The 22,672-nt window shown below is 37.9% G+C and overlaps 1 pseudogene; it reads left to right on the top strand.

Annotated features, from left to right (window-relative positions):
• The first annotated feature begins 797 nt into the window (after positions 1 to 797).
• Positions 798 to 8,686, top strand: Rpl6-ps16 (ribosomal protein L6, pseudogene 16; annotated as a pseudogene).
• Positions 8,687 to 22,672: the final 13,986 nt, after the last annotated feature.

Genomic DNA, 22,672 nt, shown 5'->3' with positions numbered 1-22,672 from the left:
TTCATTCAGCAAAACATCCTCTCACAAGAAAGCTTCCAGAAAAACATAAGACAATGCAAGTGAGTTTCAAAAGAAACCAGAAATTTACACATTGGCTAAGTGAATGGTTTGAATTGATGGGAGAGAAAAAGAATTGTCAACCTAGAATTCTGTATCCAATTGAATTATTCCTAAACAGTGAAAGAGAAACAGAAACATTCTTTACCAGAAAACTTGAGGAGTTTATTGACAACACAACAGGCTTGAAGGAAATGTAAAGCAAGCTCCTTGAGCAAAAAAGAATAAATATTTAGGTGACAAAATTACAAAGAAGATTGTCTGGGAATAAATAGGGATGATACAGTTCTTTGTTATCATGCCATTAAAATGTGTAGATGATGGGAACGAATGACTAACTTGCTTCTCTGTACTATTAAGTATCTTAAATGACTGATAAATATAATACTAAGTAAATATTGCCTAAACAGCTACTACCCTGTCTTTCTAAAGAATGACAATGATGGAAAATTATTTATGCTCAATACAGATAATTTTTTGATATTATGGGTCATGGTTGGTTGACTGAATAGTTGTGAAAACACAAATGTGGGAAGGGGACACTGAAAATTCTATTACATGCAAAGATCTTACATTATTCAAGGCAGTATGGTGTTATCTGAAGTTAGACCAAAACCAATTAAATGAATAGCAGAACATTTTTATGCCTAAAAAGGCTTTAACTATTGAATTGATATGCTACAAGAGGACATAAAATTGGATGACAGAGGCTGCCTTAGTTCTCTTTCCCATCTTGTAAGATGGCGGGTGAAAAAGCTGAGAAGCCTGACAATGAAGGAGAAGAAACCTGCAGCCAAGAAGGCAGCAGAGACACTCACTGCTGCTGCTGGTGATGCCCCCAGCCACTGTTGCAGCCAAAAAAGGTGAGTCTAAGGTTAAAAGGCCTAGGAAGCAGAATAGAGGAATCTGCAGGTACTCCTAATCTGCTATGTATTACAAAAGGGCATTCCCGCTGAACCACTCCCAAAGCTCTCTATACACAAATCCCATGGGAGAGAGTTGGACTCTCAGAAGTGTGGACAATCCTGAGAGCTCAGGGGTGAGATTGTGACTTCTACTCCACTCCTGGTCCAAGAGTAATCTGCCTAGTCCTCTCTATGTTTTCTGGGCATAGGAACCTAGGAGTAGTCAGGGACAGGACACTTCTGGTTTCTGCCTGAGCCCAGAGCCAAAAGCCAGTCTCCAGGAGTGCCAACACATCAGAGAGCAAAGGTAAGACAAACACTTCTGCTCCAAGTGACACACCTGGTGACCTCAGGACACACAAAAGCAGAAGTCCTCTGGGACAGAACACTTCCAGTTTCTGACTGCACCCAGAGTTGAATTGCTCCAACAGCTCTCGGTATTCATTCCTGTAGGAAAGAGAGTTGGACTGTAAAAAGGGCAGATAATCCCGAGAACTAAGGGGAGCCCACCACTTCTGCTCAAATCCATCCCTGGCCTAAGAGGAACCTGCTTAGTGCCCTCTGGGTACAGGAACATAGGAACATTAAGCTGCAGGAACCTACTAGTTTCTGCCTGCCCCCAGAACTTAACCTGTCCCACAGCTCCAAGCAATCGGCCCGGAGACACAAAGATTCAGGACACACAAACCCAGAAGCACCTCTCTGTTCCCAGATCCAGCTGAGAGAAAACAAGTATACAGAGGTGCTAACAGAGAGGAATACAACAAGGTCAAACCACTGTCAGAGACAGCAAGAGAAGCTAACACGAGAGACAACCTGATGGCAAGAGGCAAGCACAAGAACTTATGAAACAGAAACCAAGACTACTTGGCATCATCAGAGCCCAGTTCTCCCACCAAAAAAAATACTGGATATCTAAATACACCAGAAAAGCAACATTTGGATCACATCTCATGACGACGATAGAGGACTTTAAGAAAGACATAAATAATTCCCTTAAAGAAATTCAGGACAACACAGGCAAACAAGTAGAAGCCCTTAAAGAGGAAACACAAAAATACCTCATAGAATAACAGGAGAACATAACTAAACAGGTGAAGGATTTGAACAAAACTATCCAGGATTAAAAATGGAAATAGAAACAATAAAGGAAGCACAAAAAGAGACAATCCTGAAGATAGAAAACCTACAGAAGAGATCAAAAGTAATACATGCAAGCAACAGAATACAAGAAATAGAAGAGAGAATTTCAGGGGCAAAAGATACCATAGAAAACATGGACACAACTGTCAAAGAAAATGTAAATTGCAAAAAGCTCCTAGTGCAAAACATTCAGGAAGTCTAGGACACAAATGAGAAGATCAAACCTAAGGATAATAAGAATAGAAGAGAGTAAAGACTCTCAACAAAAGGGCCATTAAAGTATTCAACAAAATTATAGAAGAAAAGTTCCCTAACCTAAAAAAGAGATGCCCATAAGAAGCCTACAGAGCTCCAAATGGGTTGGACCAGAAAAGAAACTCCTCCCATCACATAGTAGTCAAAACACCAAAAGCACAAAACAAAGAAAGAATATTAAAAGCAGTAAGGGAAAAAGGTCAAGAAACATATAAAGACAGACCTATCAGAATCACCAGAGACTATGAAAGCCAGAAGATCCTGGGCAAATGTCATACAGACCCTAAGAGAACACAAATGCCAGCCCAAGTTACTGTATCCAGCAAAACTCTCAATTATCATAGATGGAGAAACCAAGATATTCCATGACAAAACAAATTTGCACAATACATTTCCAAAAATCCAGCCCTACAAAGGACAATAGATGTAAAACTCCAACACAAGAACGGAACTACACCATAGAAAAAGCAAGAAATTAGTCTCCTTGCAATGCGACCAAAAAAAAAAGAGAGGCACACAAACATAATTCCCTATATAATAACAAAAATAACAGGAAGCAACAATAACTATTCCTTTATACCTCTTAAATTAAATGGACTCAATTCCCCAATAAAAAGATAAACTGACTGGATGCATAAAAAGGACCCAACATTTTGGTACATACAGGAAACACACCTCAGAGTGAAAAATAGACATGAGCTCAGAGTAAAAGCCTGGATAACAATTTTTTCAAGCAAATGGTTCAAAGAAACAAGCTCAGCAGCCATTCTAATATCAAAACAAATCAACTTTCAACCAAAAGTTATCAAAAAAGATAAGGAAGAACATTCATATTCATCAAAGGAAAAAAATCACCAAGATAACTCTCAATCCTAAATATCTATGCTCCAAATGCAAGGGCACCTACATTCATGAAAGAAACTTTACTAAGACTTAAAGAATACAATGCACCTCCCATAATAATTGTGGGAGACCTCAACACTCCACTCTCATCAATGGACAGATCATGGAAACAGAAAATAAACAGAGGCATAGAGAAACCAACAGAAGTTATGAACCAAATGGATTTAGCAGATATTTGTAAAATATTTTATCCAAAACAAAAGAATATACCTTCTTCTAACCACCTGGTACCTTGTCTAAAATTATGCATATAATTGGTCATAAAACAGGCCTCAACAGATACAAGAAGATTGAAATTATCCCAGGCATCCTATCAGATCACCACAGACTGCCAGGAGCCAAGCATGCTCAGTCTCAGGAATTCTTCTCAGGAATGCTCTGCGCATTGTATGGCCCCTATATCCAGGAAAATTAAGCCAGTTACAGCCTCTAGACTTGCGACACCTAGCCAGTTGTCTGTTCTTATCAGTGTATACCTACAATTTATGGTTTAAGGCTATAGGAAGGGTGGTGGCAGTCATGGATTGTCCTGGGTAACCTTCCCACCAGCTTTCAAAAAGCTGCTGTTTTTTGAAATAAACTTTGAGAGCTTGATCAGAACACAGACTTGCTCTCCTTCTTTGCACTTCCTATCCCCCATTCTTTCACCCCTTCCCAGGTCCACTCTTAACCCCTGCTGCCTGGGGCAATGGACTAAGGATGGTCTTCAATAACAACAATAAGGACAGGAAGCACACATATACATGGAATTTGAACAATGCTTTACTCAATGATAACTTGTTCAAAGAATAAATAAAGAAATTGAAGACTCTTTAGAATTTAATGAAAATGAAGGCACAATATACCTATACTTATGGGACACAATGAAAGCAGTACAAAGAGGAAAACTCACAGCTCTGAGTGACTCCAAAAAGAAACTGGAGAGAGCATATATTAGCACCTTGACAGCACATCCAAAACCTCTAGAATAAAAAGAAACAAATCCATCCAAGAGGAGTAGAAAGCAAAGAATAATAAAACTCAGGGCTGGAATCAGCCAAGTAGAAACAAACAATCCATAAGAAAAAACTATACAAAGAATCAACAAAACTAGGAGCTGGTTCTTTGAGAAAATCAGCAGGATACATAAACCCTTAGCCACACTAACCAGAGAGCAAAGGGAGTATACACAAATTAGCAAAATCAGAAATGAAAAGGTAGACATAACAGAGTCTGAAAAATTTTAAAAAATTCATCAAATTCTACTATAAAAGCCTATATTCAACAAAACTGGAAAATCTGGATGAAATGGACAATATTCCAGATAGATACAAGATACAAAAGTAAAATCAGGAACAGATAACCCATCTAAACACTTCCATAACTCCTAAAGAAAGAGAAGTAGTTATTAAAAGTCTCCCAATCAAAAAAAAAAAAAACAAAAAACAAACAAACAAAAAAAAAACAACACAAGACCAGATGGGTTTAATGCAGAATTCTAACAGAATTTCATAGACGACTTTATATCAATACTGTCCAAAATATTCCACAAAATCAAAACAGAAGAAGCACTATCCAATTCTTTGAAGCCACAATTATGATTATACCTAGACCACCCAAAGACTCAAAATGAAAAAGTCTGCAGACCCATTTCCTTCATGAATATCAGCTCAAAACTACTCAATAAAATTTTCTTAAACTGAATCCAAGAACACACTAAAAAGATCATCTATCATGATCAAGTAGGCTTCATCCCAGGAATGCAGGGATGGTTCAATATGTGGAAATCCATTAGTGTAATCTACTATGTAAACAAACTCAAAGAAAAAAACCCACATGATCATCTCATTCGATGCTGAGAAAGCATTTGACAAAATTCAACTCCTTCATGTTAAAAGTATTGGAAACATTAGGAATCAAGGTCAATATATAACATTGTAAAAGCAATATTCAACCAACCAGTAGCCAACATCAAAGTAAATGGAGAGAAACTTGAAGCAATCCTACTAAAATCAGGGACTAGACAAGGCTGCCCATTCTCTCCCTTCTTATTCTATATAGCACTCGAAGTCCTAGCCAGAGCAATTAACAAAATAAGGAGGTCAAAGGGATACAAATTGGAAAGGAAGAAGTCAAAATAATACTATTATACTTAAGTGACCACCAAGTTCCATCAGAGAACTACTAAGCCCGACAAAGAACTTCAGCAAAGTGGGTGAGTATAAAATTAACCCAAACAAATTAGTATCCTTACTCTACTCAAAGGATAAACAGGCTGAGAAAGAAAATTTGGATAATGACACACTTCTCAATAGTCACAATTAACATAAATTACCTCGGTGTGAATCTAACTAAGCAAGAGAAAGATCTGTATGACAAGAGTTTCAAGTCTCTGAAGAAAGAAAGTGAAGATCTCAGAAGTTGGAAAAAGTGCCCATGCTCATGGATTGGCAGGATTAATATAGCATAAATGGCCATTTTGATGAAAGCCATCTACAGATTCAACTCGGTCCCCATCAAAATTCCAACTCAATTCTTCATAGAGTTATAAAGAGCAATTTGCAAATTTATTTGGAATAACAGAAAAAACTAGGGTAGTGAAAACTATCCTAAACAATAAAAGAACTTCTGGGGGAATCACCATCTCTGACCTCAAGCAGAATTACAGAAATATAGTGATAAAAACTGTATGGTATTGCTACAGAGAAAAGCAGGTAGGTCAGTGGAATAGAATTGAAGACCCAGAAATGAACCCACACACCTATGGTCACTTGATCTTACAAAGGAGCTAAAACCACCCTGTGGATAAAAGATAGTATTTTCAATAAATGGTGCTTGTTCAACTGAAGATTATCTTGGAGAAGAATGCAAATCAACCCATTCTTATTGTCCTATACCAACCATAAGTACATGTGGATCAAGAACCTCTACATAAAACCAGATACACTCAAACTAATAGAAAAAAAAGTGGGCAAGGACCTCAAACACATGGGCATTGGGGAAAATTTCCTGAACTAAACACAAATGGCTTATGCTCTAACATCAGGAATCAGCAAATGGGAACTTATAAAACTGCAAAGCTTCTGTAAGGCAAAGGACACCGTCATTACCACAAACGGCAACCAAAAGATTTGGAAAAGATCTGTACCAATTCTACCTCAGATAGAGGGCTAATATCCAATATATATACAAAGAAGTCAAGAAGTTAGACTACAGAGAGCCAAATAACACTACTTAAAATGGGGTACAGAGCTAAACAAAGAATTCTCAGCTGAGGAATATTGAATGGCTGAGAAACACCTAAAGAAATGTTCAACTTCCTTAGTCATCAGGGAAATGCAAATCAAAACAACCCTGAGTTGCTTCCACTTCACACCAGTCAGAATGACTAAGATCAAAAACTCAGGTGACAATCAATGCAAAGATTTGGACAAAGAGGAACACTCCTCCATTGTTGATAGGATTACAACGTGATACAATCACTCTGGAAATCAGTCTGGAGGTTCCTCAGAAAATTGGATATTGCACTACCTGAGGACCTAGCTATACCTCCCCTGGGCATATACCCCTGAGATGCTCCAACATACAACAAAGACACATGCTCCACTGTGTTAATAGCAGCCTTACTTCTAATAGCCAGAAGCTGGAAAGAACCCAAATGCCCTTCAACAGAGGAATGGGTACAGAAAATATGGTACATCTACACAGTGGAGTACTACTCAGCTATCACAAATAATGGCTTCATGAAATTCATAGACAAATGGATTGAACTAGAAAATATCATCCTGAGTGAGATAACCAAATATCAGAAAAACACATGCTATGCACTCACTGATAAGTAGATATTAGCCCAAAAGCTGGAATTACCCAAGATACAATTCACAGACAACATGAAGATCAAGAAGGATGACCAAATATGGAAGCTTCACTCCTTTTTTTTTTCTTTTGGTTCTTTTTTTCGGAGCTGGGGACCGAACCCAGGGCCTTGTGCTTCCTGGGTAAGCGCTCTACCACTGAGCTAAATCCCCAGCCCCAGCTTCACTCCTTCATAAAAGGGGGGACAAAAATATTCATAGGAGGAGATATGGAGACAAAGACTGGAGCAGAGACTGCAAGAACAGCCATTCAGAAACTGCCCCACACCACTAGGGTTCACAGCCCTTTCATACACACACACACACACACACACACACACACACACACACATGCGCGCGCACACACACACACACACACACAGAGCCACCAAATCTAGATAAGATTGACAAAGCTAAGAAGTGCATGCTGACCTGAGTCAGATACAGCTGTCTCCTGAGAAGCAACAGCCAGAGCGTGTCAAATACAGAGATGAATGCTAGCAACAAACTGAAGAACTAAGAAAGGAATTCCCGCTGGAGGAATTAGAGAAAGGACTGAAAGAGCTGAAGGGGCTTTCAACCCCAAAACAACACCAACCAACTAGAAGTTTAGGGACTAAACCACTACCCAAAGACTACAAGTGGACAGATCCATGGCTCCAACTGCATTTGTAGTAGAAGATGGTCTTGTTGGGCACCAATGAGAGGAACAGCTCTTGTCCTGCCAAGGCTGTATCCCCAGGTTAGGTAATATCATGATGGGAAGGAGGGAAGGGAGGTGTTTGGGGAGGGGGAACACCTTTATAGAAGGAAGGGTGTGGGATGGAATAGGGGGCTTATGGATGGGAAAGTGGAAAAGGGAATAACATTTGAAATGTAAATAAAAAATATCCAGTAAAAAAATTGCCTTCTACAAAAGGAAATATTCAGCTGCCAAGTCCAAGACTGAAAAGAAGAAAAAGTAGAAGGTCCTTGCTACTATCTTGAAAACTGTTAGTGGAGACAAGAACTATGGTATCCAGGTGGTGAAGCTTTGAAAAATGCCTAGGTATCATCCTACAATGTGTCTCAGAAATGGCAGAACCATGGCAAAAAGCCCTCAGTCAGTAGGTGAGAAGGCTGCATGCCACATCCCGCTTAGAACTGTCCCGATCATCTTAACTTGGCTCCACGGTGGCAAGAGTGTGGTTTTCCTGAAGCACCTGTACAGTGGCTTTGTGTTTGTGACTGAGCATCTTGCTCTCAACCAAGTTTTATCCACACCTCTAAGTAAGGTTAAAATCCCAAACACCTAACCAATGCTTACTTCAAGAAGAGGAGCTGCAAAAACCTAGGCACCAGGAGGAGGAGATCTTTGATACAGAGAAATGGAAATATGAGATTTCAGAGCAGGGCAAGGCCAATCAGCAAATTGTGGACTTGCAGATTTTTCCCAAGATTAAAGCTGTTCATCAGCTCCAGGGCTACCTGCAATCTCAGTTCTCCCCGTCAAATGTGATGCATCCTCACAAATTGGTGTTCTCAGTGGATAACAACTTAATTAAACATATTCATATGTTTAAAAAATGTATGATAGAAAATATTCAGTAAAAATAGAAGAGGAAATGTATAAAAGGGTCAAGAACCTGAACCATAAATCCATACACTTAATGACTGCCTTAAGTGTGATCTACTTACTTAGAGAGAAATACCTACTGAGAGAAACATAGGAGTACATAAAAATAACATTTTAATTTTTCTAAAAGCATCTCATACACTTTAAAAATGTGTTGTGAAATAGAAAGCTATAATTACCAAATTAAATTCATACAAAGAACTCATTGGAAAAGACTTAAGAATGAAGGAACTTTTGCTTTATTAAAGGAGTCAAATAGTCATGAACATATGTACATATAACAAGGAAACAAAATTACAACTGGCAAAATGATATTGTTGAAAGACAAATAGATGAATCCATTATTACAGAGACTCCAATACTAGTATCTAGGTCATGGATTGACAATGGAAGACAGAAAATCGTTAAGACTATAGGTGTCTGGAACAACATTATCAATCAACTCTATGTAATTGACATTTATAGAATATCCCATTCAACAAAAACAGAGTGCACATTTTTCTTGAACATTTTAGACCATAAAATAAATCTTAACTAACTGAAAAGACTATAAATCATACACCTAGTCCCACAGTCCACAGGTGGCATTGAATTGGAGATCAGTGATGGAAAGAGTTCTAGAACATAACAAACTAGCAAAACTTAAAGGTCATTTTTATAAATCAATGGGTAAGAGAAGACATCTCAACTGAAATTTAAAGATATACTTAATTAAGTACAATGACAGGGTAACTTATAGGATTTGTGGGTCACAGCTGAAACAGTATTTGGAGGTTATATAATGTCAAATATATATGCTTGCAAAGAGGACACTAAAACCATCACCCTAAGCTTCCATTTTTGAAGCAATAGCAACAGAAAACTAATCCAACCCAAGACAAAGAAAAGGGAGTCGATGATAAAAATGGAGCAGAAATCAATGAACAGAGAAATATAGGCAAAGGATGGCTCATTGTAAAGATCAATAACTGATTTTCTTCTCAGCCTCACTCTTAGAATAAAGAGATCATGAATTATCAGTACTAATTTGATATTTGTTTAAAAAATGAAGGTTTAAAATAAACAGCTCAATTCCTATATGTTCAGTAAGATATGAATAGAAATCTTGGACAGATCCAAATTACTGCACTCACTCAGGAGGAAACTTCCTAAATAGTCCTGTAACTATGAAGGTAATCAATTTGGTCCATTTGTTCAGTATTTTTCTAGCCCCTTTTAAATTCATACACTTCTTTCTGTATTCTCCTCCTTTTCCTCCATGTTTCTCCCAGGCAATAAGGCTCAGCTTACTGTTATACCCCTAAGAACTAGCAGCTCAGGCCACAGCAAGATATGCCCCCTTTTCCTTCTTTGCCTTGCATGAGTTTTCTCCTTTATCAAGTCATTTATTTTTTATCAATTTAACTGACAATAGCTTAATTTAAATTGTACAAAAACAATCATATTGCCTTATAATTTCACCTCTCCACTTTAGGTTACTAATGTAAAATATATCCTGTTAATATATCAGAAATCATCATTAATATAAGCAAGTTCATAGTTTAAGGAAAATTGTGTTCCTCATATTCTACATACTGTGACTACAATAGCAAAAGTTGCCCTATTTTTCTGTGTCACATTTGCAGCCATAAATTACATTTCTGTATGGTACTGTGTGGCTGAGTAAGATCCTTTCACTTCAAATTAGTGATGAGTTCCACTAACATGACTTTTAAATATAGGTGGTTGGGTTGTAAATATTCACAAATCTTTGGATTATCTAGGAATAATTTTTCTCCTTGATTGCTGAACAGCAGCATTGCCGCATGCATCTTGATGTAACTTTGAGTGTCTTGAACTCTTCTGTCCACCTCTGTAGCCTCTGCTAAGAACCCTATCTGGTTGATGAGTATTTCACTGCCTTCAAGATTCTCTTTGTCATTGGATCAAACATTTTAATCATTCTCCCTCTGTGTAGGTCAGTGGGTACTGATTCTACTCTAATGTGTTTGATTTTCACCAGTATTTTCATTTTTCCTTTAAATTTGGTAAATCCTTGACCTTTATTTCCTCATATAAGCTTTGCTAATTCTCACGTATTCTCTAGTCACATTTCTTTGACCCTTTCTGACTTTATTTCTATCACTGACTGAACCCAGGGCTTTGTGCTTGCTAGGCAGCTTCTCTGACACTGAATTACTTCCTTATTTCCCTGGATCTATTCCCATTGATACTTGAAACTTGAAGTTTCTTTTAGGATCTTTCTTCTTTTGTGTTCTTTGTCCTGTTGGTGTTGTTTCAACTTTGCTCCTTTGACCCATTGATCTTAAATCATTTGTCCTCGAGTTTGAATCCTTTTAATGTGGTTTTTAGTTTATTCTCTTTTGCCTGCATTTTTCACTCTCTGATGAGAGTGAAATATGTTCTTTTAAATTTTTTGCTTAGATAATTGAATGTTTTGTGGTAGGTATAAATATTTCACATAATTTTGTGGCAACTATCTTAAGTATTTTGTTGGGCAACTTTGACTTGCATTTATTTCTATTTTCTTGTTTTCTGCAGGTTAATTTTATTTCTTTAATTCAGTTTTCTACTTGCTTTGTACAACATTTATTGTTGTTATTATGATTATGGTTATTATTGACATTATTAGCTTACATTCAATCACTACAGAAAAATAAGCACCTCTCCCAATCTTTAATTTTTAGCTACATTTATGTAAAAGAAGTATTTCATAATCCATCCTAGCTACAGGGTTTTAGACTTCGCAAATTATTTTTAATATGTTGCTCCGGAGCATTTTCTCGGAGAACTGTTGATTTAGCGTGTGGTGGCATGTGCACTTTCCCCACATGTCCAAGCTCTATTATTTGGTCTTCAGGATCCCAACCAAAAAAACATCAATCAGCCTATAGGTAACTGCTTGGATAGCCAAAAGGCAATCCAAAACATTAGGCACACAGTCCACTCCTTCATTCTCACCACATGGGACATGTGTTTCCTGAAGAGTTTTCTCCCTGCTTCTTTACTGGGTATAAGATATATGGCATGACGAATTTCATAAAGATTTTCACTCTCAACTTAAGAGTCCGTTCCTGGTTTCACAATGCCAGAGATACTTAACCTTTTAGTTGGATGGTAAAGTTCCTACAGAGGTATTATGATATATTAAAATAGACTATTGTTAACCAAATTATTGGTTACTACTAGACTAATTTAGCTAAAACAGCTAATTGGCCTAACTTTTTAAAATATGTCTTTTAAAAGTAAATACCCTTTTCTGCTTTCCTTAAAATTCGAGGCCTCCTTTTAATTAATGACAAGGTCCTGGGTTCAGTCCACAGTACTGAAAACAAAATCACAAGGAACTAAAACACTACTTTTTATTAATATATGCACATGTATTTCTAAATATAGTTTATATATACTGTTTGTGTGTGTGTGTGTGTGTGTGTGTGTGTGTGTGTGTGTGTGTGTGTGTACTTAGTACAAATAATGTTACTTTTATGTATGTTTTCAGTGCTAAGCTTTTGGCACCAGATGTCCATGTTTTCCCAAGTAAGACCATCTTTCCTACTCCCAGCTCTCCCCAGTTACCTACAATTTTTTGGGTAAGGTTGAAGCCTCGTGAAGCAATTTTATTAACATTTAAAACACCATTCATACAAGCTATAAATATGAGCATTTTCCTCAAGGAAGGAGATGGAAAAGAGGAAGAGAGAAAGCAGTGTCTCTATCAGTTAAGCATGGAAGTTTGACCAATGCCTTAGGTCATGGTAAATGAAAGGAAGCAAAGAAATACAGTCAACTTCAAGGATACTGGCTTGAAATTATGTACTTAAAATTTTGAAAATGAGTTTTATCGAATAGGTGCTATCAGTTCTGAGATCGATCTTCTTGATCAAATGAATTACTTCATTTGTGAGAATGGATTAATAATATTTGCCTTAATAGATCCCCTATCCTGTCCGTGTGTGTGTGTGTGTGTGTGTGTGTGTGTGTGTGTGTGTGTGTGTGTGAGTGGGGGGGGAGAGGAGGGGGGTACAGCTGCATTCACCAATGTATACACATGCTTTGGCCAGAGGAGAACATGGAGAACATTGGGTATCCTGATTTATCACTTGACAACTTAACCCTTTGAGAAGAGAATTTTGTTTTTTAATTAATTAATTTAACATCCAGACTGCTGCCCCCCTTTCTTAGCAATGTGTCAGAGGGTTTCTTCCAAATACCCCTCTCCATTTCTCCTCAGAGAGAAATGAGAGAACCCTTGGGTGGTGTGGCTATTGCAGCAGGGGTCTCACCTATGTGTCTGGTTATGGCAGACTTCCTGGGAGGCACACAGGCTGTGAGGAATGGGAGGAAGGCAGAAATGTGCTTCTCTTAATGAACATGAAGCTTCTATTTTTTTTTCACGTGGTTGCTTGGTTATTAAACTTTACATATCTAACTGGCTCTACCCCACACTGGAGAGGCATGTGCTTGAACCATGCCCAATTTTCATATGGATACTGAAATCCAATCTGAACTTGTGTTTTCTTATTGGATATTTTATTTACATTTTAAATATTATCCCTTTCTTGGTTTACAATCCATAATCTCCTTAAACCATCCCACTCCCCCCTTCTTTTATAAGGGTGATCCCTTTCCCCAACCATCTCCACTTTCCTGCCTCCCTACCCTGACATTTCCCTACACTGGATGGTCCAGCATTAGCAGGAGCAAGAGATATTCCTCCCATTGATGCACAAAAAGGCCATCCTCTGTTTCTGTAAAATTATTTAAAAAATGCTGTCTCTTATCCCACACTATATCCAGCACTGTGGTGCCCCGGGATATCTGTTGGATGTCTTCATCCCAGTCAGTAAATCATCTCACCAGCTTAGCTCCATCCCATATCACACTGATGATGGCTACTCTCTGAATCTGGCAACAATCTCTCTACCTGTCTGGTTCCCAAGGCAGGTTGCCACCACACCAGACATACACATCCCAATTCTGTGATGACCCTGTGTCTCCTGCCACCATATACTCTCCTGAATTCAATTAAATCACCACATGAAAGAACACACATCACAATATATCAGATCCAATAGATAATATATAATTGCCCACCTAGACATATAATGCCTTGTACACACCCATCCATTAAGAATACTCATAACAAAATCCCTTGGGGAAGAGAGCTGAACACCCAGGAGTGCAGACATCCTGAGACCCCAGGATACACTGCCATCTCTGCACACCTCTGCCCACATACCTAGTCCCAGGGGAAACTGCACAGTGCCGCCATATATAGGAACAGACAGCTGCCAGTACCTGCAGTTCTGGTCTGTGCCAAGGACTGAACTGAACTGGCCAAATAGCTCCCTGGACCCACATCCTGTGAGGGAGAGAGCTGGACCCTCAGAAGTCTGGATACTCCTGAGAAGTCAGAGGAGACTACCCTCTGCCCACAGTCTAGACCCAAGAGGGAAATGCATAGTGCCAACTGTGCCCGCTGGGTGCAAAGACCTAGGAGTAATCAGGGGCAGGATCCTGTGATTCCTGCCCATGCCTAGAGTGGAAGACAGTCTCCAGGAGTGCAGACACACCTGAGAGCAGAGGTAAGACCCACTTTTCTGCTACCAAGTGACCTGCATGGTGGATTCAGGATACACAGAGGCAGAAGTTCTCTGGGTCAGGGCACTTCCTGTTTCTGGCTCTGCCCAGAAGGGAACTGATACCATCCCACAGTTCCCTGCACAAAAATCCCATGGGGAAGAGTGATGAGCATCCAGGAGTGCAGACATCCAGAACTGAGAGGTTGTAGAGACAAATCTCCACCAGCACAGTCCTCTGTTAGCACCAGATGAGTGCAAGTCTTCAGCCTTCTAGCCTAGAACCAACTGACAGACTCTTGAAATGCAGAAATGTGAAGGCCTGATAATTCTGGTTTGGCAAATTTAACAATTGACTATTCTGCAAAAGGTGTCTCTTTGTGGATAGCATTAGACTGCAAATGAAATAGGCAGCTTCTGCCCAGTGCCTGCCTAATCAAAAAGTATTAACTCACCTGGAGATAGAGATGTTCAACTTCTACATTAAATCCACCAAAGGGAACAGTTAGGAGCAGATATGTCTCAACAAAAGACAAATAACTTTAAATCTCATATTTTGTGGATTTCTGACAGTTTTGAAAATCATCTATCTATATAAGGTAATCTGGAGTGCTGTCTGTTAACTATCTTAATGTATTATCTCAAAAGCATTCTAACAAACTCAGAGTCATGAATTTGCTATTTGGCCCTTAACTCACATGTGTAATTAACTCAGAAGTTTGTACTGGCATCAATAGAAGGACTGTGTCTAAACCTTGTACTTTTAATTTTTTTAACAAATAAATTCTATACCAAGTAAAGATATGATTTTTGCTTAGTTATCAAATGAGATTATGACTGTACAAATCAATCTAGTTAATTCCTCTCTGTTAAATTATGACCAATTCTATAGAATAACCACTTTCAGCCCTGTAAATATCCAGGGAATTGAGGTGATGACTCTTGAATAACTTCTTCAAGCTGTATGTGGACAATGAGATATCCTTGGGGGTTAGGGGGAAGGGAAAATGGAGCAAATGTTGTAACCCGATATTCCTGTCTTTACTGGACTCAGCTGAAAATCAGTGAGATCAGGAATCCAAGCAGGTACATTCTGGAAAATATAATTCTCAAGACAAAAGTTTAGAATTGGGATATCTTTTTGTTTGATTCTCTTGAATTTAGTTCTTCAGGTTGTCTCCTTCTATCAAATCTAATCACGATAACTCTGGAAGGTGTCCAGAGCCTAATCACAAAGACAAAGCCTGACTTTTGTTTTGGAATCAGTGACTAATTTTCCCTGAGTTCTGAAACATGGGTAAAACTCTCCACATGATTCAGGTAATCTCTGTACTCTCTTCTTCTAAAAACAAACTTAATCCTCTTCTAATAATACTTGTCATTAAGCAGTAAGTTGTTTAACTAGAATTTTAACCCAAAATTCCCATGGAGCCCACATTAGAAGAAATATGAGTATCGTGAAGCACTTTCTAAGTAACTTTCTATAAAAGCAGCTTTTAATCTCTAACTCTCTGAGCTGCCACTACTTACCACAGCAGGGGACATGCAGCCTGCAAGCCTGTTTGTGCTTCTTTGTTTGAGGTTCCCATATTTGAGCCATATTGTGATTCAACATGGCACTGGCCTCTTCTTACTTAGAAAATAAAATGTTCTCTCAACTCTTAGGTTTACTAGTGGATTCTTGCTGACCATGTTGGTTTGCCACCTGCTGCTATAAAATTATTTTAAAAAATGCTGTATTTTATCCCACATTAGATCTGGCCCCGGGACATCTGTTGGGTGTTTTCATCTCAGTTAGTAAATCATCTCCCCTGCTTATCTCCATCCCATATCACACTGTCAATGGTTACTTTCTGAGCCTGGCAACAATCTCTCTACCTATCTAGTTCTCAAGGCAGGTTCCCATCATGCCAGACATAAACATCCTAATTCTGTGGTGGCCCAATGTGTCCAGCCACCAAATACTCTCTTGAGTTCAATTCAATCACCACATGAAAGAACACACAACACAATAACCTTTAATTCAATTGATAAGATATAATTGCCTACCTAGACATACAATGCCTTGTACACATCCATCCTTTAAGAATATTCATAACAACCTGTAAATGTACAGAGAAGAATCTTAACATCCACATCCATGTTCTCTCCTCTGCTTCTCTCCCTCGTTGATCCAGTCTCCTCCTCCTCTTTAAAACTTTTCTCCCTCCAATCCTTCCTTTTTGTTCAATGACAGACCTCATTCTATCTTGTACCTACCTTTACATGAATAATGAACTTATCCTACAATCCTCTGCTACATGTGCAGCTAGAGCCATGGGTCTGTCCTTGTGTACTCTTTAGGTTGTGGTTTAGTGCCTGGGAGCACAGGATGGTTGTTATTGTTGTTATTATCTGTTTTCAAGCACCTTCAGCTCCTTAACTCCATTCTATAAGTCCTCCAAAAAGGACCACATTCTCAGTTCAGTGGTTTCCTGCTAACATTCATCTCTCTATTTGTCATGTTCTGGCTGAGCCTCTCAGGAGAGAGCTATATCCAACTCCTGTCAGCATACACTTCATAGCTTCTTCAATCTTACCTAGACTTGGTGGTTGTATATATATATGGGCTGTATATCCTTGTGGAGCAGGATCTGAATGGCTGTTCCTTCAGTCTCTGCTCCAAACTTTGCTTCCATATCCCTGCCTATGAATATTTTTGTTCCCCCTTTTAAGAAGGAATGAAGCATTCGCATTTTGATCATCATTCTTCTTGAATTTCAGGTGGTCTGTTGATTGTATCATGGGTAATTCGAGCTTTTGGGCTAATATCCACTTATCAGTGAGTATATACCATGTCTTTTTCTCTGATTGGATTACCTAGCTGAGGATGATATTTTCTAGTTCAATTCATTTGCTATGAATTTCATGAAGTCATTGTTTTTGATAGCTGAGTAGTACTCCATCGTGTAGATATACCACATTTTCTGTATCCATTCCTTTGAAGGGCATCTGGGCTCTTTCCAGTTTCTGGCTATTATAAATAATGGTGCTATGAACATGGTCGAGCATATGTCTTTCTTGTATGATGGAGCATCCCATGGATATATGCCCAGGAGAAGTATAGCTGGGGCCTCAGTAGAGCAATGTCCAATTTTCTGAGGAACCTCCAGACTGATTTCCAGAATGCTTGTACCAGTTTGCAATCCCACCAACAATGGAGGAGTGTTCCTCTTTCTCTACATCTTTGCCAGCATCTGCTGTCACCTGAATTTTTAATCTTAGCCATCTGACTGTTGTGAAGTGGAATCTCTGGGTTGTTTTGATTTGCATTTCCCTGATGACTGAGGAAGTCGAACATTTCATTAGGTACTTCCCAGCCATTTGATATTCCTCAGTTGAGAATTCTTTATTTAGCTCAGTATTCCATTTTTAATATGGTTATTTGGTTCTCTTCTGTCTAACTTCCTGAGTTCCTTGTATATTTTGGATATTAGCCCTCTACCAGATGTAGGATTGGTAAAGACATTTTTCTAATCTTTTTGTTGCTGGTTTGTCCTGATGACAGTGTCTTTAGACTTACAGAAGCTTTGCAGTTTTATGAGGTACTGTTTGTCAATTCTTGATCTTAGAGCATAAGCCATTGGTGTTTTGTTCAGGAAATTTTCTCCAGTGTCCATGTGCTCAAGGCTTTTCATCACTTTTTATTCTATCACTTTGAGTGTATCTAGTTTTACATGGAGGTCCTTGATCAACTTGAAAGTAAGATTTGTATAGGGATATCAAAATGGATTGATTTGCATTCTTCTACATGCTAACTTCCAATTGAACCAGTACCATTTGTTAAAAATGCTATTATCTCCCCCACTGGATGGTATTATTTCTTTTGTCAAAGATCACGTGACTATAGATTCACCTATAGTTTCATTTCTGGGTCTTCAATTCTGTTCCATTGATCTACCTGCCTGCCTCTGTAACAATATCATATAGTTTTTTTGTTGTTGTTTTTTTTTAATCACTATCGCTCTGTAATATTGCTTGAGTTCAGGGATGTGATTCCCTCAGAAGCTCTTTTATTGTTTAGGATACTTTTCACTGTCCTGGGTTTTTTTGTTATTCCAACTGAATTTCCAAATTGCTCTTCTAAGTCTATGAAGAATTGACTTGGAATTTTGATTGGGATTGCACTGTATCTGGAGATTGCTTTTTGCAAGGTGACCATTCTTGCTACATTAATGTTGTCAATCCATAAGCATTGGAGGTCTTTCCACCTTCTGATATCTTTCAATATCTTTCTTCAGAGACGTGAAGTTTTTGTCACACAAATCTCTCACTTGCTTGGTTAGTCACACCAAGCTATTTTATGTTATTTGTGACTATTGTGAAGGGTGTCATTTCACTAATTTATTTCTCAACCTGTTTATTCTTTTAGAAGAGGAAGGCTACTGATTTATTTGGGTTAATTTTATACACAGCCACTTTGCTGAAGTTGTTTATCAGGAATAGTAGTTCTCTGATGGAACTTTTCGGACCACTTAAGTATATTATCACATCATCTGCAAATAGTGCTATTTTGAATTCTTCCTTTTCAATTTGTATCCTTTTGACTTCATTTTTTTATCTGATTGCTCTGGCTAAGACTTTAAGTATTATATTGAATAAGTAGGGAGAAAGTGGGCACACTTGGCTAATCCCTGATTTTAGAGTGGTTGCTTCAAGTTTCTCTCTGTTTAGTTTGATGTTAGCTACTCTTTTGCTGTATATTACTTTTAATATATTTAGGTATGGGCCATGAATTCCTGATCTTTCTAAGACTTTTAACATGAAGGGGTGGTGAATTCTGTCAAATACTTTCTCAACATCTAATGAAATGATCATATAATTTTTATCTTTGAGTTTGTTTACACAGTGGATTACATTGATGAATTTCTGTATATTGAATCATCCCTCCATACTAGGATGAAGCCTACTTGATCATGATGGATGATCTTTTGATGTGTTCTTGGATTTGGATTGCAAGAATTATATTGAATATTTTGCATCAATATTCATAAGGGAAATTGGTCTGAAGTTCTCTTTCTTTGTTGGGTCTTTGAGCAGTTTAGGTATAGGCATAATTGTGGTTTCATAGAAAGAATTGTACAGCGTTCTTTCAATTTTTATTTTTTGGAATAATTTGGACATTTTTAGTATGGTGCCTTCTATGAAGATCTGATAGAATTCTCCCCTAAACCCATGTGCTCCTGGGCTTTTTATATCTGGGAGACTTTTAATAACTGCTTCTATTTCTTTAGGAGTAATGGGACTGTTTGTCTGGTTTATCTGATCCTGATTTAACTTTGGTACTTGGTATCTGTCTAGAAAATTGTCCATCTAATCCAGATTATCCAGATTTGTTGAAAATAGGCTTTTTTAGTAGGATCTGATGATTATTTGCATTTCCTCAGTTTCTGTTGTTATGTCTCCCTTTTCATTTCTGATTTTGTTAATTTGTATAATCTCTCTGTGCCCTCTGGATAGTCTGGTTAAGGGTTTATCTCAATTCTTGATTTTCTCAAAGAACCAACTCCTGGCTTTGTTGATTCTTTGTATAGTTCTTTTTGTTTCTACTTGGTTCATTTCAGCCCTGAGTTTGATTATTTTCTGCTGTAAACTCCTCTTTGGTGTATTTGCTTCTTTTTGTTATAGAGATTTTTAGGTGTGCTGTCAAGCTGCTAGTGGCTGCTTTCTCCAGTTTGTTTTTGGTGGCACTCAGAGATTTGAGTTAAAATCTTTGCATTGTTTTCATTGTGTCCCATACGTTTCAGTATGTTTTGTCTATATTTTGATTGAATTCTAAAAAGACTTTAATTACTTTCTTTATTTCTTCCTTGACCATGTTATCATTGGGTAGAGCATTCTTCAACTTCTATGTGTATGTGAGCTTCCTGTCATTATTACTGTTATTGAAGACCATCCTTAGTCCATGATGATCTGATAATCCTGTCAGATCCTGGGATAATTTCAGTCTTCTTGTATCTGTTGAGGCCTATTTTCTGACTGATTATATGGCCAGTTTTGGACAAGGTACCATGAGTTGATGAGAAGAAGGTATATTCTTTTGTTTTAGGATGAAATGGTCTACAAATATCTGTGAAGTCAGTTTTCTTCATAACTTCTGTTAGTTTTTCTATGTCTCTGTTTAACATCTCTTTCCATGATGTCTATTGATGAGAGTGGGGTGTTGAAATCTCCTACTATTTTGTGTGAGATGCATTGTGTGATTTGAGGATTAGTAAGGTTTCTTTTATTAATGTAGGTGCCCTTGCATTTAGAGCATAGATATTTAGGATTCAGCATTCATCTTGGTGGATTTTTTTTCTTTGATGAATATTAAGCATCCTTCCTTATTTTTTTATAACTTTTGGTTGAAAGTCAACTTTATTCAACATTAGAATGGCTACTCAAGCTTATTTTTTTGGGACCATTTGCTTGGAAAGTTGTTATCCAGCCTTCTAATCTGAGGTCGTGTCTGTATTTGTAACTGAGGTGTTTTTCCTGTATGCAGCAAAATGTTGGGTCCTCTTTACATATCCAGTCTTTAATCTATGTCTTTTTATTTCAGAATTGAGTTCATTGATGTAAAGAGGTATTAAGGAATAGTGATTGTTGTTTCTTGTTATTGTGTTGTTAGAGGTTGAGTTATGTTATTGTGGTTCTCTTCTTTTGAGTTTGTGGCAAGGAGATTACTTTCTTGCTTTTTCTAGTGTGTAGTTTCCCCCTTGTGTAGTAGTTTTCCATCTATTTTCCAGTGTAGGGCTGGATTTGGAGGAAGATATTGTGTAAATTTTTTTTTGTCATTGAACATCTTGGTATATCCATCTATGGTAATTGAGAGATTTGTAGTAGCCTGTCCTGGCATTTTACTCTCTTAGTGTCTGTATGACATCTGCCCAGGATCTTCTGGCTTTCATAGTCTCTGGTGAGAGGTCTGATGAATTCTGATAGGTGTGCTTTTACATGTTACTTGACCATTTTCCCTTACTCTTTTAAATATTCTTTGTTTGAATATTTGATGTTTTGACTAGTATATGATGGGAGAAGTTTCTTTTCTCATCCAATCAATTTGGACTTTTGTAGGATTTTTGGATGTTTGTTCGCATCTCTTTCTTTAGATTAGGGAACTTTTCTTCTATAATTTTGTTGACGATATTTACTGACCCTTTAAGCTGTAATCTTTGCTCTCTAATATATCTATTATTTTTAGTTTTTTTTTAATCATCATGGCCTAGATTTCCTGGATGTTTTTGGAGCTTTTTGCATTTTACATTTCGTTTGATGGTTATGTCAATATTTTCTATTGTATCTTCTGCCCCTGAGATTCTCTCTTCTATTTCTTGTATTCTGTTGATGATGCTCCCTTCTAATATTCCAGCTCTCTTTCCTAGGTTCTCTATCTTCAGGATTTTCTCCCTTTGTGATTTCTTTATTGATTCTTTTTTAATTTTTAGATCCTGGATGGTTTTGTTCAATTCCTTCATCTGTTTGTGTTTTCCTGTAATTCTTTAAGGGATTTTCGTGATTCCTCTTTAAAGGCTTCTACTTGTTTACCTGTGTTATCCTATATTTCTTTAAGGGAGTTATTTATGTCCTTCTTGAAGTCCTCTATCATCATCCTGAGATGCGGTTTTACATCAAATATTGCTTTTCTGGTCTGTTGGGATATTCAGTATTTGCTTTTTTGGAAGACCTGTTCAGTAGGTCTGATGATGCCAAGTAGTCTTCTTGGTTCCTGTTGCTTAGGTTTCTGTACTTGCCTCTCAGCCTCTGGTGGTCTCTCAAGTTAGCTTGTCTTGCTCTCTCTGACAGTGGCTTGGCCCTTCTGTATGTATGCCTGTGTGTCAGCACTCCTGGAAACCAGCTTTCTCCCAGCAAAATCTGGGTACAGAGAGTTGTGTCACTGGGTCAGCTTAAAGTGCGGTAGAAATCTAAAGGATTCTGTTCCAGACTGCTCCTTTGTTCCTGTGTCCAGAGGGCTCCAGTTGGATTTTTCTTGGGCCAGAAATGTGAGGAGAAGTGGTGGTTCCCTCAGTGATCTCAGGATTGTCCCTGAGATTCCCATTCTCTCCCCCAGGTGATCTGGATACAGAGATCTGTGAGACCAGGTCAGCTCTGGGCTCAGGCAGAAACCAGGAGGGTTGGAAGAATTTCAATGTCTTTTTCTATTTTGTAAGGGTTATGGGACTGATTTTCATTAACTTTCATACTGCGACTGTATGTAGAAACTCAACCATTTCACCTAGACTTTCCAGTTTTGTTGAGTATACATTTTTGTAGTAGATTATTATGATTTCTTTTTACTTCCTCAGGTTTTGGTGTTATGTCTCCCCTTCTCTTCCCATTTTTTTTAAATTTGTATACATT

The sequence above is a fragment of the Rattus norvegicus genome, chromosome 16 (genome assembly GCF_021556685.1).
Source record: "Rattus norvegicus strain SHRSP/BbbUtx chromosome 16, alternate assembly SHRSP_T2T, whole genome shotgun sequence".
Taxonomy (NCBI): Eukaryota; Metazoa; Chordata; class Mammalia; order Rodentia; family Muridae; genus Rattus; species Rattus norvegicus.
Note: the sequence above shows the minus strand (reverse complement) of the source record. Positions and strands in the feature narration are given on the sequence as shown.